Genomic DNA, 16254 nt, shown 5'->3' with positions numbered 1-16254 from the left:
GCTTTTAGACCACCATGTAAAACAGAAATTAAGAAAGAAATAAAGCACAAATCTAGCATGTATATTCTAATGGGGGTTAGAGGAAAAAAAAAAGTATTTTCTTAAATACCACATTCCCTACGAGAGAAGTGAAGAAAGCAACTATATTTTCATATCAAAAAAAAAAAGTGAAAGAGACAAATTGAAGCAAAAGGTACTGGGATGGTCTTTGTGGAACAGTTAACACAAGGTCTTTAGGAGCAAGAGCCTTGTTTGAGGTCACAGTATCAATAGGTTCAATGTATAAATGTATTTTTAATCATTATGTTGTAGCTCAGCAAAGTAATTATGGTCAGTCTTGCCTTCAAGTGTAGAGGTGTTCTTGAATGCTTTTGCTACCATGGGCTTAAAAATAACAACAGAATTTCATTGTAAAGATCCTGCAAATGATTTAACAGTCATTAAATATATTTATGCCTATCCAGTGTTCTGTATGAATGCATTTTTTTTGGAATTGTGGGTTGCAAAAGTTTGATATTAAATTGGTAGTTAATGCTCAATATTTAACAGTTTCATGGAAGTAGTACATGCAATCCACGCTGAAGTTAATCCTTGAGGCAGAGCCTTGTGTAACATGAGTTACTTACCCCTTTCATGGTTCAACTCTGTCAAATACAATTTACTGTCCTTGGCATGAATGCCATGAGATTTTGAATGTGCCAAGACAAGAAGTTGTTCAAAGTAAATTGCTCAGAGAAAATGTTCAGATAATTAGAAAAAATGTTCCAAAATCAGTAGAATTATAAACTGTACCGAAGACAGACATTGCAGAAGACAGACATTGTGGACATTGTTGTATGTTGGGTTTGTTTGTTTTTGTGTTATTTCAAATCTATATTGAGAGGATTTGCAGAAGGAAATAGTTCTCAAAATTCTTTCTTTCTCCCTTAAAAATGACTTTCAGGAACTGCTTTTTCTCCTTCAAGAAATCCAGCAAGTTGATGGAAGTTACATAAGTTGTACATTATATATACAGTAGAAGAATATGAATTTGACAAGAAAAAGTGTATGTTTGACATTTTACATTTTATCACTTGAACTTGCAAGACTGATTTCTGGCATGCAATAATGTTGTCTTAGGCCTCTTTGGAAGTGCTATAGTTCTCAAATGATGAGAACTCTGAATGCTTGGCTTTATAGAAAAGGGAAGGAAAGTTTCCTGTTTGAATGACATGAATGAAATGACAGTTCATCTCTAAAATAAGACATTGTGCTGTGAGGCTGCTGTATCATTACTTCTTTAGCAATGAAAAATTCCATTAAAAATCATCTCTATCGCGTGCTTTGTCATAGCGTATATTCCTCCTCCCTAGCAAGGACAAAGTTGTTTAGGATATATGCATTGAAGGAAAGACTTCATGTGTTCGTGGCATGCTGTTTCTTAGATACTACAGCGAGGGAGAGAATGTAGAATATCCATTCCTGTCTTCTGATTAATCTCTCAGAATTAAGATTGTTCTCTTTTTTCCTGAGTTTTAGACCTTAGTAGGAGATAAATTAGTCCATTTTTCATTTCTGAGAGAATACAGACACTTGAGGGGAAAAAAAAAAAACATTTCACTATCATCTACACATTATACAGTGTCTTGGATCTGGAATTTTTATTCTGGAGCTATTTCAGTTTTCTCCTGTTGTGCAGGGAGTAAAGAGGTACAGCAGCAAGGTAGGATGGAAGTGGCATTATGACATTCAGCATGTTACAGAACTGGCAGCACAGTGTTAAAAGGTGCCAGATGAAGTCCTGCAGCAAACTGAAAGTCTCAGGATGGCATGGCAGTACGTGGTGACATGAGGGCTGAATTAAGGACATTAGATATTAACTACTGAGCAGTCACTCTTGTCAAAATTACCTCTTAACAGCAACAAACTGCAATGTCAGGAATAGTCCCTTACAAAGAGGCAGAAACTGAAGGTGAGCCTCAACACATCAGGTAACAATACTTCTAATAAAACTTAGAATTTAGCAAGATCATATATTTCTTTCAGAAGTAGAATACCATATCCTTTTCTGTGCATTAAAATGTCTCTAAATTTAAGGAATCCCTTTTATTATTGTGGAAACAAAAAAAGGTCTATATTGACCGTTGGAGGTAATTTGAAGTGTAGAAGTCCAGCGTGCATAAAAACACATTTAAGAACAAGAATTCTTTCACTTACAATCAGCTCAAAAATATGCATGGGGAAGAAAAAATGTTTTAAAGTAGCATTTTGAAAGCTCTTTGGAAGCGCTTTGAAAGCTCACTGTTTTATACTGAGAAACTATTTTGTGAAATTTTAAAGGGAACAGTTAATATGAATTACTTCAATTTCATGATTAAATCTTATTTTGATTTTAGTATTTAAATATATTTTTCATTTGTTAATATCATCTTTCTATATTATGTATCTTATTTGTATTATAATAATTCCAAGTTATTTTTGCTGAGCATTTGAGTCCTTTAAGTTAATTTACACATGATCTTTTTTTAAAGGTATTTGCAAAAATACTGTCAATAATTTAGTCATAAATCCACACCGAGCAGTATAGAAGTTGCAAATAATAAAGTTGAATAGTAATAAAGATGTGCCCTAAAACATTTCCAGTGATTTAAGTTAGGGCTTCATCTTGTGTGTTCCAGGTCCTTTAAAAATAATAAACGTAGCTAGAGACGATAATAGCCGGGATTGATATTTTTATGTTAAATGTTATTTCCATTCTATTTACATCCACCTCAGGTTCATTTTCCTTTCATTCTTATCTACTTATTTTGCCTGTCCTTTTCTCCTCTCTTCCTTCATCTCTGGGCTTTGAAAAGATTCTAGTGTATGAAGACTGTTCTCTCTGTTCTTGGCTAAGAATTGAGGAGCTGCTGGGAAAGATTCTTCTCTTTCATCCATACATTTCTTCTGTTCTTCTGTTTACCCCCTCCATCTCTATCATGTGTGAATATCTTTCACCTTCTTTCCTCTAGGTTTGTAAAGCATGAGGGCACACTTTGCTCCAGCCAATATCTCTTTACATCTTCAAGAATTTTCATCTTCTTGCTCTTCCATACTTTTAAAAGGGCTAAACACTGTGCAAACATGAAAGATTAATAAAACCATCATTTAAAATTTCATGATAACATTACTCTAATTTCAAAGACAAAAAAAAAAAAAACTGGGTTCCCACATAAGGAAACTGAAGCTGGATGAGATTAAATTTCAGTTTTAAACATGCTATCAGTTGAGATAACCCATAGTAGACATTTTTAGCTTGGCTTTTAAAACTATTTAAAATTTATTCATTCTACAGACTTGTGTTAGAGTTGTGCCTGACTCTGAAAATTAGGCTTTCACTTGTCATCTCTCACAATCAAAACGTTTTTGGTGAACTGGTCTGAAATGGCATGACCTTTGGCATAATTCCAGAAATGGGCTGTGTGTATATATATATATATATGATTGATATATATATATATACACACAACTAAATTATATCAATCCTTACAGTTCACTTGTTAGGGATGAAGTTGCTGATTGTGGTAAACTGAGACAAATCTGAATTATTTGTTATGAACTTACCTGCCCCATGTTTCCATTTGTTTATTGTGGTCTACCTACTACGGAGTAGATTAAAAAGAAATCTTAAAGAAATGTAGCAGGGAGGAGAAAAGGAAAGGATTTGTCCTGCTTTTGTTAAGGCACATTCTCTCTTTGGCTTCCCTCTGCCTGGAATGGATTATTATTTCCAGGGTTAAAGCCTGGCACCAAAGCTGATCCCATGTCCGTAGCAAAAGAAGGGGAACTGAGTAAGTGACTGCCTGGGCTGTCAGTGAAAAGCTGACAGTTTGGCAAAGGCTTCCAGACAGAGAAAGGTAGAAGCTGGAGCCATCTGCTCCTCTTCACCACAAATGAAATAAAGCATTGCTATCAGTTATACCAGTTTATGGGCTTTGCCTGTTCATACTTTGTCTCCCTACTTGATATTTGGAGGAATAAATAAGTAATGTTTTGCCCCTGAGATCCACGTTACTGCAAGCTTGTCACAGAGTCCTGGGAGGAAATCCTCACAGCTGCCAAACCCCAACTGGAACTTGTTGTCACAGACACCATAGGGAAGTTCCCGTGGATGCCAAAACCCCAGCTGAGGCACTGTCATTAACATGACTGGGAACCAGACAGGTGTATTCCTGCGCTGGGGAGTGCCTGCATTACATAACCCTCTGCTGAGCGGCCGTGCATGAAGCCAAGTCTCAGACTTGCACCTCTCTCTGATTCCATTTTAGTGTGCTTTAGAGAGAAGCTGCCATTATTCAGTCAGTCGAAATTAAGAAAAAGACAGAAATCTGAATTTGCAACTGTTCATCATCATTAGTAAAGACCTTGACCATCTGACTTAACGTTTTTTTAAAAAAGTTACATTTTTTCATGAAGAAAATTTTGATTTCTATCACAGATATATATCATGTTTATAAGAGTATTTTAGGATGCAAATCCTCTCCCTTTACATTTTTTGGGGAAAACAACAACGAAAGAACAAAGTAATGTTACTAAATCCTTTTAGGGAGAGCAGAGGAAATGTAGAGAAATGGTTTGAGATGTTGCACAGTTTTATCACAAGGACCGCTTTTTACCACTGCAGGAAATGCTAAAAGCTGTAGTACAAGTACAGCTGAACTGCAAAGCAGGATGAATTTTATTTTAATCAACATAGAAAATTTGAGCTTTCTGAGTTACATGGATAATGTTGTGAAAAGTTTGTAAAAATAGGTCACTGTGGTGTTTGAACTGGAGTCAGACCTCTGCTGCTGGCCTTGCACCCTCAGGCTTTTGGAGTGTATCAAGAATTTGCAAAGAATTAAGCCAAACCAAATACAGTCTTACATTGTTCAGAATGTGAGCCTTGTACTCGTATGGTCTCTATTTATATAAAATAAGCTGTCCACATATAGTCCTCTACCCACCATTGATTACCTAATTACACAATCACTCCATCAGTAAATCAGCACAACATCTGTGACCCTACATGTCACCGCAGTAGCCCCCTCTGATTCCCCAGGAGCTTTGCCAAGGCGGTTCTGCTGACATAATATATTCATTATCCATTAGATCTGGCACACGCTCTGCAGTGCTCAATTACAATACAATCGAGCGGAGGGCCTGGTGTCAGCCGATGTAATGACTTTCTGATTATCTGTCTTTAAATGATGAATGAAATGAAAATGTACTATTCAAACCAAATGTAAGATTGCTAAAGATGCTAAATGAAAATTTTACGTATACACTTTATGGAAAGAGGGATGAGGTTAGAGGGTAAGGGTTTTCCTCACATTCAAAAATAACAAGGTAGAAACCTTTTCTTAAGCCACTGTAAAACCATCTGGTGCGATCATGCTGCCTTCAAAGTTGTGATCTTGTGCCCATGCTTTTTCTGACCATCTCAGCTGTTTTCGGTCTCCCAGTAATTTGCTGGAAGGATTTAAATTTTGATGATTTTTTAGTTAATTTCATCATTTCACCTCTTCCTTTTTTTTGTTAGTTGCTTGAGTTAACTTCGTGTGTAATATCGTTTCTGTAGGCTAAAAGTGATTGCAATAGCTGTAATAATGAAAGAGTAACTTACAATTTTGTTTATTTTTCAATGTTATGTTTTGGGGGAAAAATGCACTACAGGATTTCACTTTAAAATACATTGTTATGTGGATCTCTCTCTTTTATAGCTTATTGTTAAAGAGGTGTTTGGGAGCAACAGACTTGGCCTCCATATTTTCTTTTCAGAGAAGCTCTTAATGCAAGTCAGTGTGGTACAAGCTTTTTTTTTTTTTGAAAGGTTGTTCATGTTATGCAATATCAATCTCTAAAAGCTTGGATAATGAATGATGTAGGGCTTTGGCAGATGTAGTTTCTTACATGAATTCTTACAATCACAACTTTAAACAGCAAGTAACTAAGTCGCAAAGAGTAGGCTGTTGTCTCACGGACTAAGCACAACATATCAGTATGGGAAATAATATTTTTACTGCATTGTATCCTTCCAAGTAGACTAATACTCTATGAGAAATTTCGGTATATGCCAGGATTATAAATAGATGGGAGATTCATAAGCATTCTGCTGTTCAAATAATTATGAAGCAGATGTTTGATGGTACAGTCATTTCTGTCTCTGTTTACATCTTCAGTTATTTTAGTTATAAGTGAAAATCTCATAAAGCTGCGTGTTGGAGCACTCTTTGAATCTTACTTAAATTATAGCTTCCCATTTTATACCTTTACGTTAAATATTTCAGGCTTTTGAGTAGTGTGCAGCTTCTCTGGGAAAAATAGCTCTATCTTTTCAACCACACTGTGCCCAGTTGCAGGGATATTTTTTATTTTTAATTTTATTTTTTGCCAGAGCACCATCGTAGATCTTACTTAAGACTTACGCTGTGTCTGGATATGTTTATCAGCATCCTGACACCTACATTCTAGTAGTACATACTACTTTCAATACAAAATTAATTTGACCTGACTCACTCTGCAGATGCAAATGAGTTTAGTTGCTTGCAAACCTTGTGTACGTATTCTAAGGATACGTTGTCATGAGTAATAATAATAATATGACTTTAGTTGCAATACTGAAGTCTGTGCTGAATGAAAATGAGGGATGGCATTGACTTACCTCTGGAATTTGTAAAGATGGCCAGGTCAGTTATAAAACTTGATGTTGCACAGCAGCTGAATTACATTTGTTTTTTAAAATATTCTCCCGTTATGGGAATTCGAGGGAAGGAGTCAAAAGAAATATGGATACATTACTGGTGCTTCATTGTTTATGGCAAATTTAACTTCACAGGAAAATGAAGCTGAGCTGAAAGTGTCATCTCCAAATGAAAAACTGCCCAAAGATTTTGTTGCACTCAGATGTGTAGTCAGGGTTGAGTCAGCCCTTTTTAGCAGCAGGAGCACTGAAAAGATTTGTAGCGCTTTAAGAACTTTGAAATCTTCTGTTTTCCACAGGCCTGTGATCTCATTCTGAGTGGATATTTGACAATAAGTTTTTCAATGAAAACCAGAGAAATATGCCAATGTAACGTGAGATAGAGAGATGCAATGTCAAAAGAGTGAGGGGCGTTCTGCCCTTAGAAATACATGTTTCATCTAAACCAAGGGGCAGAGTTTCTCCGGACTTTTATGGATGGATGTTTAATATTTTCATCTAGCTATAGAAACCAAAATATGTGAAAAGTTGAAATGCCTGACAAGTAGTTCCAGTTTTCTTCTTTAATTTTCTTTATTCTTTCCTCACTGGCTATAATCCTCAGCAGCTCTGAAGATTTGTGGTATCAGGTAACAAAGCTGGCATAATGCAGCAGAGTGCAACCCCTAGGCTGCTCCTTAAACAGAGGAGAGAGATGACCTCTGGAAGAATAATGCAGTTTAGTGCTGCTCCACTGGATTTACTCCTGTTTGTGCTTGTTAGCGTTAGAAGGCAGATAGCCAGACAGTGAGGAAAAAAAAAAAGTGGGAGGAAAGTCAAATAAAGGTAAATGCTTTGAAAGATAGTAGCAATTTTTTGACTTTCACATTAGATTAGAAAATTTGCAAGGTTACAAACTACTTGGCATAAGTATACATGTTGAAATAATTATAAATTGATATTGGAGTCTAAATACGGTATCTTGCTCTTTGTTCTGAAAATCATGTGCTGATCTGAGAAATAATTCCAGAGAATCTCATGAGTGACACATACTTGGTATTTGATAGCGTTGTAATGTTGGAGGATTAGAGAGAATACAAGTGAGATGGTTGCCATTCCAAACAGTTTTTCTCACTGTTTCTTTCTTTCATCATTTCCTTTTCACACCAGAGCTTTTCCTCACCAGGACAAGGTGCTCTCTGGATGCCGCCCTTTGTGCCAACATACAGCCAGTGATACACTTGATAGATGTATTCTGTGGAACGCAATTATGAAATTGAGTGTACGTGCGAATTTCACTGCAAACCCCAAGGGGTTTGGCAGCTGCCTGGGGAATTAGTGGAGCACAGCCTGAAGCAGTACTTTTCTGCTCTATGGGTCCTGACACTTATACCCGCAAAAGAGCTCAAGATGTCGCCTTTGTTTTAAAGGAAGGCATCTAATGCCTGGATTTATTCTAGCCTGGGATACAACTCCCGTTGGGTTTTGAATTACCTCAAGTGATTTACAAATCATGCTGAAAGGCTCCATTATATTTCCAGGCTTTGTTAGTAACATAGGCTGAATGATTTAGGACAACAAAGGTTATTGTGTTGTCTGGATTACACAGGGAGCTTCCTGCTTGTGTCCCCAGTCATGTAATTTTCTCAACCTTTTTAATGTTGGCTATCTAGACTTAATTTTCCGGGGAAAAACAAACACATACATCAGTGTGGCAACCAAGTAAAAATTAGGCCAATCTTTCAGTGGTCAATTATTATTTTGTTTACTCACTGACTGCACAGGTAGGAAAGTACTATATATGTATTTCTTTAATCACCTTATGACCAACTTCTGACATATTCTGACATGCAGTGCTGTACAGACAGCACACTGGTAGAAGAAACAGCAGGGCAATCTGGAAAGCTTAAGATGCCTGCTTTGCATGTTACTAACTACAGCTGCTCCAAGATACTTGGGTCTAAAAAGTGTTTCCAGTCTCCCATGGTAGTTGAGACACTTTCCTAGTTCAATGATAGCAGGCAACAACTCCTAGCCCTATTCATCTGCTTGTTTGTGTCATGAAAATATGCAAGTAAAAGCTACAACTCTAAGGCCTTTCCCTGATCTCTGAGGGAAGAACGATGTTTATGTTACTGATGGATCTGTGTGTGTGGGCAGATTTTAGAGATCAGTAAAAATACATGGGTGCTTACTAAAGGAATTGTAAGTTTACACTGAAATATATTCCTATAATCTTGGGAGAAAACAGGCTTTTAATTATAAACCTTCTATTGCTACTAATTGTAAGTACAGTTTCAATTCTCTTAAAAAAACTACCATTTTGATCTCAAGCCTCTTACAATACTGGCCTGTAATTTGAATACTCCAGAACTGGATAGCCAAATTTTTCGCAAGCTGTGTGGTTTGCTTTATTTATGTCATTTTTAATAGCTGTTCTCAGCAATCGGAACATTTCAAATCCAGGTGTATAACATGGCTGTTCTGAGTCTAACTTTTCCTCTCATTTTCATGTTTGATCACTGGTTTGCCACAGATGAATGACAAAGAAAAGTGGTCCAAATGAAGTCTGCTGCTTTCACTTATAATCTTACCGCAACGTCTTATAATTTGATAAATACAGAAAGCACAACATGTCTCAGTAGCTTACAAAATAAAGTTGTCTGTCTGTTCTGAGTACCAGAGATTCCAGCCTTTTTCACTTGGTTGTCAGGTTTTGAATGACAATGATTTTCCTACAGTTTTCCCCTGCTTCAAAATATCATGAGAAGGATATTATGCATTCCCAACCTGCCAGCTTTGGCTGCATTACAGAGTGTTCAATTATGCTCTAATCGAATAGCTGCCCGATGCAGGCCACATAATGACTTCCTGATTATCTGACTTTAAATGATAAATGAAATGAATATGTAACATTCTGTTCAAATACAGGATAGTCACCAAGCCAAATGAAAACTGATTTTGTGCCCTTTTGTCTGGGGAAAAAAATAAAAAGAAAAGGCATATATTTTATTGGAATTCTATTCACCACTTGTTCTGTTGCGTGTTTTGCCTTGAGTAAGTAAAACATGGAATGAGTTGTTTAGGTCGACATTAGTCTTCACTTTTGTTTTCAAGCAGATGCTGAAGGTGTTAAACAGAGTTCAGATTGTTCTTCTTCCTCTCTTTACATTTACTTGTTATAAAAAACAAGGTCAGATTTATATGATCACTTTCTATTGGGATTATTTCAGTGCATGCTGGCACTGCAACAAGTCTGTTTTGAGTAATGTATTATACAGACAGCATTAAGGTCTGAATAAATTATTTAGTGGTGATAGTGCTAGATGTTTTTCATTTCCAGTCTGTGGTATTAGTACTAAGCAACTGATATGGCATCTGAAATCAAATAAACCTCTACCACCTCATTTGGGTAGCATACATTTATTATGCCCGAGTCAGAGCAGTATCTCAGAATGATCTTTCAAAGGCTTTTTGGGGAGATTCTCCAGTCTCTTTGCCCAGCAGCCTGCGATGGGCATTTTTCTGAAGCACCAGAGTGATTTGTGAAAAGTTAACTTGATCTAAAGATTTTAATAAAGCAGCTCCTGATTTTCACAGAATCACAGAACCGTCTAGGTTGAAAGAGACCTCCAAGATCACCCAGTCCAACCTCTGACCTAACACTAACAAGCCCTCCTCTAAACCATATCACTAAGCTCTACATCTAAACGTCTCTTAAAGACCTCCAGGGATGGTGACTCAACCACCTCCCTGGGCAGTCCATTCCAATGCCCAACAACACTTTCAGTAAAGAAGTTCTTCCTAATATCCAACCTAAACCTCCCCTGGCACAACTTTAGCCCCTTCCCCCTCGTCCTGTCACCAGGCACGTGGGAGAATAGACCAACCCCCACCTCGCTACAGCCTCCTTTAAGGTACCTGTAGAGAGCGATGAGGTCGCCCCTGAGCCTCCTCTTCTCCAGGCTGAACAATCCCAGCTCCCTCAGCCGCTCCTCGTAACACATTTTGTAACACATTAGGCTGATACTTGTGGCTTTTAAGCTACTAGGAGTATCATGTGATGTAGTAATTAAAAAGAATACTTGTAGTGAAGTTCAGCTCACTTTGAGCTTTGTTAATTGGCTAAAGCACTGATGGGGCAGGACCAGCTGCTTGATGAAAGATGTACTTTGATTCTGTTCTCAGCAATCCATCCTTCCTCACATATTGGCCTTCATTCTGCTTCTGTTCAGTTATAAACTGGTATGGTAAGCTGATGATGCAAGTAATAATTAAATTAGTAAATGAGATTGTCTGAGATAGACATATTTACTGTTTATGGCTGGAAATAGGAATTCAAGGCCCACTTAACTACTATTTCTTGAAAACGCTATGGTGATGAAAACATGTGAAAGAAACATTTCCTCTCCATAGGACAGCATTTTGGGAATGATCTCCTCCCCTCAGGAATAAATGTCTTTCGTGAAAGAAGTTGGTGCGAATCATGTCATGGGCAGATGGACAATGATCCAGTTACGAACAAAGCGTGTTGAGATGCATTATGTCCCTGCATATCAGATCAGGTGAAAGGGGAGGCCACACACACTGCCACCCCACCTCACCCCAGCTGCTTCAATTCCAGGTGCCACGTTTACCTGATCAGGAGGTCATTTGTGCAAACCAGCAGATCTGCCTTTGCAATCTCTCCTATATGGTAATGTTTTCAGCTCAAGAGTTGTCAACCCAAGTTCGTATTTCAACAGGTAATGGATGCATTCTGCGTGCTTTAAGATAGAACAGAGTTCTTGTAGTACTGCATCTCTATGTTACAAGAGGAGCTCAGACTGGAGGAGGAAGGTGTTCTGGAGGAGAGGAGCTGGGTGACCATTTCTACTGTGCTTTTGAGAGTAGGTTAGAAGCTGGTCAGCACGCAAATTAGCCCTGAGGAGATGTTTCAGAAGTACAGTCTGTGTGGATGTAGGGAACAACTGCACCACATCCACAACCTACCACTAAGAAATTACAGCCCAGCTCAGCTCATGTTTAAGTAGCCAGAAGTTTCTTCCTGTGTCGTACAACCCTGTAAGAGAGTGCTTAAAGTTAATGCAGCTTTAGACTCAGCTGTATTTCAGTAATTTGCTCCCTATTCCACTTCTAGTGGCTGGGAACGTGTTTTACAAAATTACTTGAAGAAAATTGTTTGAATTAAATTACTTGAAGAAAACTATCTAAGATTTGAAAACAAGGTATTTTTGTGGTGAAGAGACTAGATTAGGATTCAGGAGACCAAAACTTCAGTCGTGATCTTTTTCACCTGTGTTATAAATTGAGAGACTTAAAAAGGAACTAAAGTGTTGTGTTTGTTTTTTGTTTGCTTGTTTATTTTAAGGTATTAAATAACATTGATTTGGAAGTGAAATAAAAATATAGGATTCTGAAAAGGTATAGGGTTTATAATTAAACTTCTTGGGACTATGTTATAACAATCTTTCTAACTACTATCTCACAGTTGGGATATACAACAGAAGTAAATCTATGGGTACCTGGCCTCTTACACAGTTAAAGTACTTTCAGTTGTCTAAGTTCTCTTGATTTCATACTGCTGTGCTTGTGATTCTTTAAATTAGCTGAAGCTGAGCTGGCTGCAGCTAATGGATAGTTGCTGTGAGCATGCTTATGCCCTTAGTAGGTCTGAAACGAGATGGGTTGTGGAGGATATTTCTATTTTCTGAGTAGGTAAGGTAGTATTTATGTATAGAACAAACAAATCTAATTAATTAAAACTGTCTCCTTTCTTCATTTTTCTTATTCCCCTTTCCCTATTTTTTTTTCTGTTCTAATTGTTATTATGCCAAACTGAGGTAATTATAGCGTGTATCTGTACTGCTGTTAATGCTGTAATGATTATTCTTACAGTTACAATGCAGGATGGCTAGTTCACTGTTCCTAGCTCCATGCACTTCACTTAACTACCTGAGTATTTGTCCTGTGGTTTGGTGGGTTTTTTTGTTTGCTTGCTTTTGTTAATGTTTTCAGATAAAATGTATTTTCTGTAGCTGCTATGTTAATTTTAGCTATACTTGAGCTGCCTAGTTAAAAGTCAAGTCTGTGTGTCATAGAAATACAGATACATTTTCTGTTTTTTGGGGCGTCTTAATAAAAAAGGAAAGAAAAACTTCATGGCTTAAAAGATATCTTGTGAAATCTTACTTCTTAGTTCATTTCTTCTAAACGCTTCTCTGAAAGCATTCTCAAAGTAAAAATGGCTATAAATATACCTAAGAAATATGTTTATTAAACAGATAAGGGGAAGAAGAAACCTATCTAAATTGTGTGTCTTATTTTGGAAGTTGCTGTGGGAAGAATGTGCCAAAATAATTTACACTGTTTTATGATAAATACCTCTTGTTTTCCTTTCTTCTGCTTTCTCTGTGCTGTCCATAAAGGAGTGGGGGAGAAGATGGGCTGAGGGGCACTCTTAGGTGGGTCTGAGCCCTGAAAGCTTCTTAGTAAACCTGGTCACTGCATGTTAATGGTGTACAGTGCTACAGGAGGAATATAGAAAGGTAAGAGTGTGAAGGGGTATAGAGCTTTCCTAGAATTCAGACAGAAAAATAGGTATTTTGTCTATTTTCTTGCTAGTAACAATATGGTGAAGAGCAGCCAGGTAATCTGGTCATAGGACTTTGCCATGTCTGTAATCCAGATGACAAAATATAAAACTGATTTAGTAAAAACAATTTTTTTAACCAGGCAGCTGTTTATACCTGTGTGGCTGGATATTGCCTAAAAAAGACAAGCTGAATTAAAAGACAGCTGAATTAAATCTTCTCCATCTGAACATATGCAACATGAATTGTATTTTGAAGGACTGACTTGTTTTGAAGCTAAAGAAAGTAGAGGAAAATAGGGTGAGATCTCATACTTAATAGCCTTGCTGGAATAGCCCAAATGAGAGCCTTTAGCAATAATCCCTAATACTTAGAATCAGGGTTCCTTAGAGAAGAAAGAGGAAGGGAAAAAAAATAAAAAAGGAAAGAAAAAAAGAAAGCTGTAACAGAAAAAATTATTAGCAAACACCTGTAACAGTCTCTCTCCCCAGCATTGTTATACTCATGCAGTGTGAAAACTGGTAGATAGTCCAGGAGGGTGTTACTCTGATTAGTTCTCTTTTATTGGCCATTAGAAAGGCGAAGTGAAGATGGTATAAAAACCACTCATCTAGTCCTGTATGAACACAAAAACATAGAGACTTTTCTTCTGAACCTGTACTTAAATTGCTGTGCACGATTGGTTTGTGCTCTAATGATGATAATCAGCTGGGCAATTTGAAATATAATTTTCAATTTTGAAACTTGATTGAACGAGAAGTGTAGTTGGTGCAAGCCGAGCAGAATGGAAATATATGGAAAGGGTAAGACGGCATGTTGCTAACTCCTCACAACGAGGGTATGTTGCTCCTTCATCATGAAGAGTGAGAGATCAGAGAGGATGATTATTTTATGAATTATATTTGCCCTTTTATTGATTTCCTCTGAGTTCAGATGGGTTAGATGAAATATATAACTTACTGTCATGTCCACGTGTAGGATACATAAACTGTCAGCATGTAGCATATTAAAGTACTATGTAGCATAATGATGATAGAGCTGTGTTGGCAACTTTTGCCTCTCTGATTCTATCAGAATCGTTTCCTCTCAGAGTCAATGAGTCCCTGGAAAATCGAGGTGTGTAACCAGGAGCTCTGTGCACTCCTTGAGGGCTGGGAACCACCTTAATATAATAACCACCTTAAATAATAAATTAAATTTCTAACTTTACATCTGAACTCAGTTTTCTGGGGAGCAATACTGATATTGCTATGGCAGTGACAAGTACCAGTATTAAGTGAAGTATTTATCCATGCATATGTAATAGAGTATGTGAAACTGTGAATTTGAATTCTGAAGTAGTCAAAAGTAGATTGACTTTATTGTAAGCACATCACAGAGCAGTTTAGGATTGGCTCAAGAATTTGTTTGCTTATTTATTTTAACCTCTTTCCTTTTTTTTTTTTTAAAAAAAAGGCATTCCAGAGAATATACTCTATCAAATGAAAAATACTTGTTTGTTGACTAAAATACTTTCAAAGCTTTTGTCCACATCAAACAGATCTGCACTGCTTCTTTCTATGAAAATAGCAACAACTGCCTGAAAATGGTGCGTGTAGCATGAAAGACAAAAGGTACAAGCCACTGGGAGATGTTTTGGAGGTAACAATGAAAGCTCTCAGAGAAGATATTAGAAATAAGCAAAACTTGACAAAGGAAGGAGGGGAAGATGGAACCATGTGATTCATGAAATCTGAATCTGTGAATTGAAAAAATGTTGCAATAGATTTCCAAAACTCAAGGGTTTTTTGTTTGATTGTTTCACAGTGGAATTGATCGATATATTTTTTTCAATAGTTAAGTCACAAGACAAAATGTGAAGAAGCATTGGGTCTATTTTGTAGTCAAGTTGGACTGATGGGGACATTGATAGTCCACAACTAAAATGTTGTTAATACTTTTGTCTTAGTTTTCAGTGAGGATGATGTCAGCAGTGAGAGTCAGGATGGCTGATGGGAACAGGCCTGTTGACTTTACTTCAAATGTAGATAATTTTCTTAGGGGCTTAGTAAAGTGGAGGAGAAAGGAGATGTAAAGTGATCGGTTGAAGGATTCATTAAGAAACAACAGGAAATACTTAAAGCTACTGCAGTTCTTTTAGGTTATGGAGGTACATGAAATTTAGGAAGAAGCTTTTAATGTGTAATGAGATGTTGGTGCATTTAATTCTAGATGGAATTATCTAGCTTGGGAGTAAATACTGTTACAAACATAAAGCATACAAGCTATTCTTGCACAGGGAGTTAAGTTTGACGGCTCTCATTAGTTCAGGTGCAGCACTGCAGGGACTGTGGCCTTCATGGCGCCAGCAGTAGCTGCAGTGCCATGTTACCCGCTTTGGGCAGCGGCACCATTTGCTTGCGCTCCTTCTTCTGAGCTTTACGTTGTAGGGCTTCTCCTCGTGCTTTGTTCCTCACTGCAGTTTGGTGTTTTTACCCTTTCTTATAGGATTTTCCAGAGACAATAGCAGTGTCAGTGCTGGGCTCAGCTGTGTCCTGTGGTGGGCCCTATGCGGTAGCAGCTGAGGGCAGCAGGGGCGGTCCTGGCCTTCCCTCATAGAGGCCGCTGTGGCCCCACTGCCTACACACAGATGTGGACACCTAAAACAACCTTTTCAAGGTACCCGGTGAGATGTCTTCTGGGATGAGGCGAAAGAGGTAAAATCTTGAGATGAGTAGAAGCGCAAACTGAGGTAGTATTTGGCTGGAGGAAAGAAAATGGGCACAATACTGGAAGCAGTGTTATCAAGTTGTTTTAAGAGTGTTTCATCTTATATTTCTATAACTAGTGCAAAAGGTAGTGGGGTAGGTGAAATTTAGTGTAAAAAATAAGGTGGTGGTGTCATTACAGTGTACGTGAGGGCTGGATGACTGAGGACAGAGGTGGGGTATGTAATGAAGGAAAGTGGAGGATTTCTGCTGGGAGTATGAAGCTGATCGGCTG

At 37.5% G+C, this 16254-nt stretch overlaps 1 protein-coding gene across 35 annotated transcripts in view; it reads left to right on the top strand.

Moving 5' to 3' along the window:
- The window catches only part of TENM2 (teneurin transmembrane protein 2), a 1465234-nt gene that overhangs the window by 638393 nt on the left and 810587 nt on the right, over positions 1 to 16254 (top strand). For 2 of the 35 annotated variants that reach the window (XM_083799324.1, XM_083799320.1), the window contains exon 1: positions 11899 to 12397. The exons of 32 other annotated variants lie outside the window; for them this stretch is intronic. The gene's annotated coding sequence lies outside the window, so the exon portion shown is untranslated. Of the gene's footprint in view, positions 1 to 11408; positions 11425 to 11898; positions 12398 to 16254 lie in introns of those variants that run through there. One more of the 35 variants, XM_083799322.1, reaches the window with a different exon arrangement.

Source organism: Anser anser (assembly GCF_964211835.1).
Source record: "Anser anser genome assembly, chromosome: 14".
In the NCBI taxonomy this organism is placed as follows: Eukaryota; Metazoa; Chordata; class Aves; order Anseriformes; family Anatidae; genus Anser; species Anser anser.
Note: the sequence above shows the minus strand (reverse complement) of the source record. Positions and strands in the feature narration are given on the sequence as shown.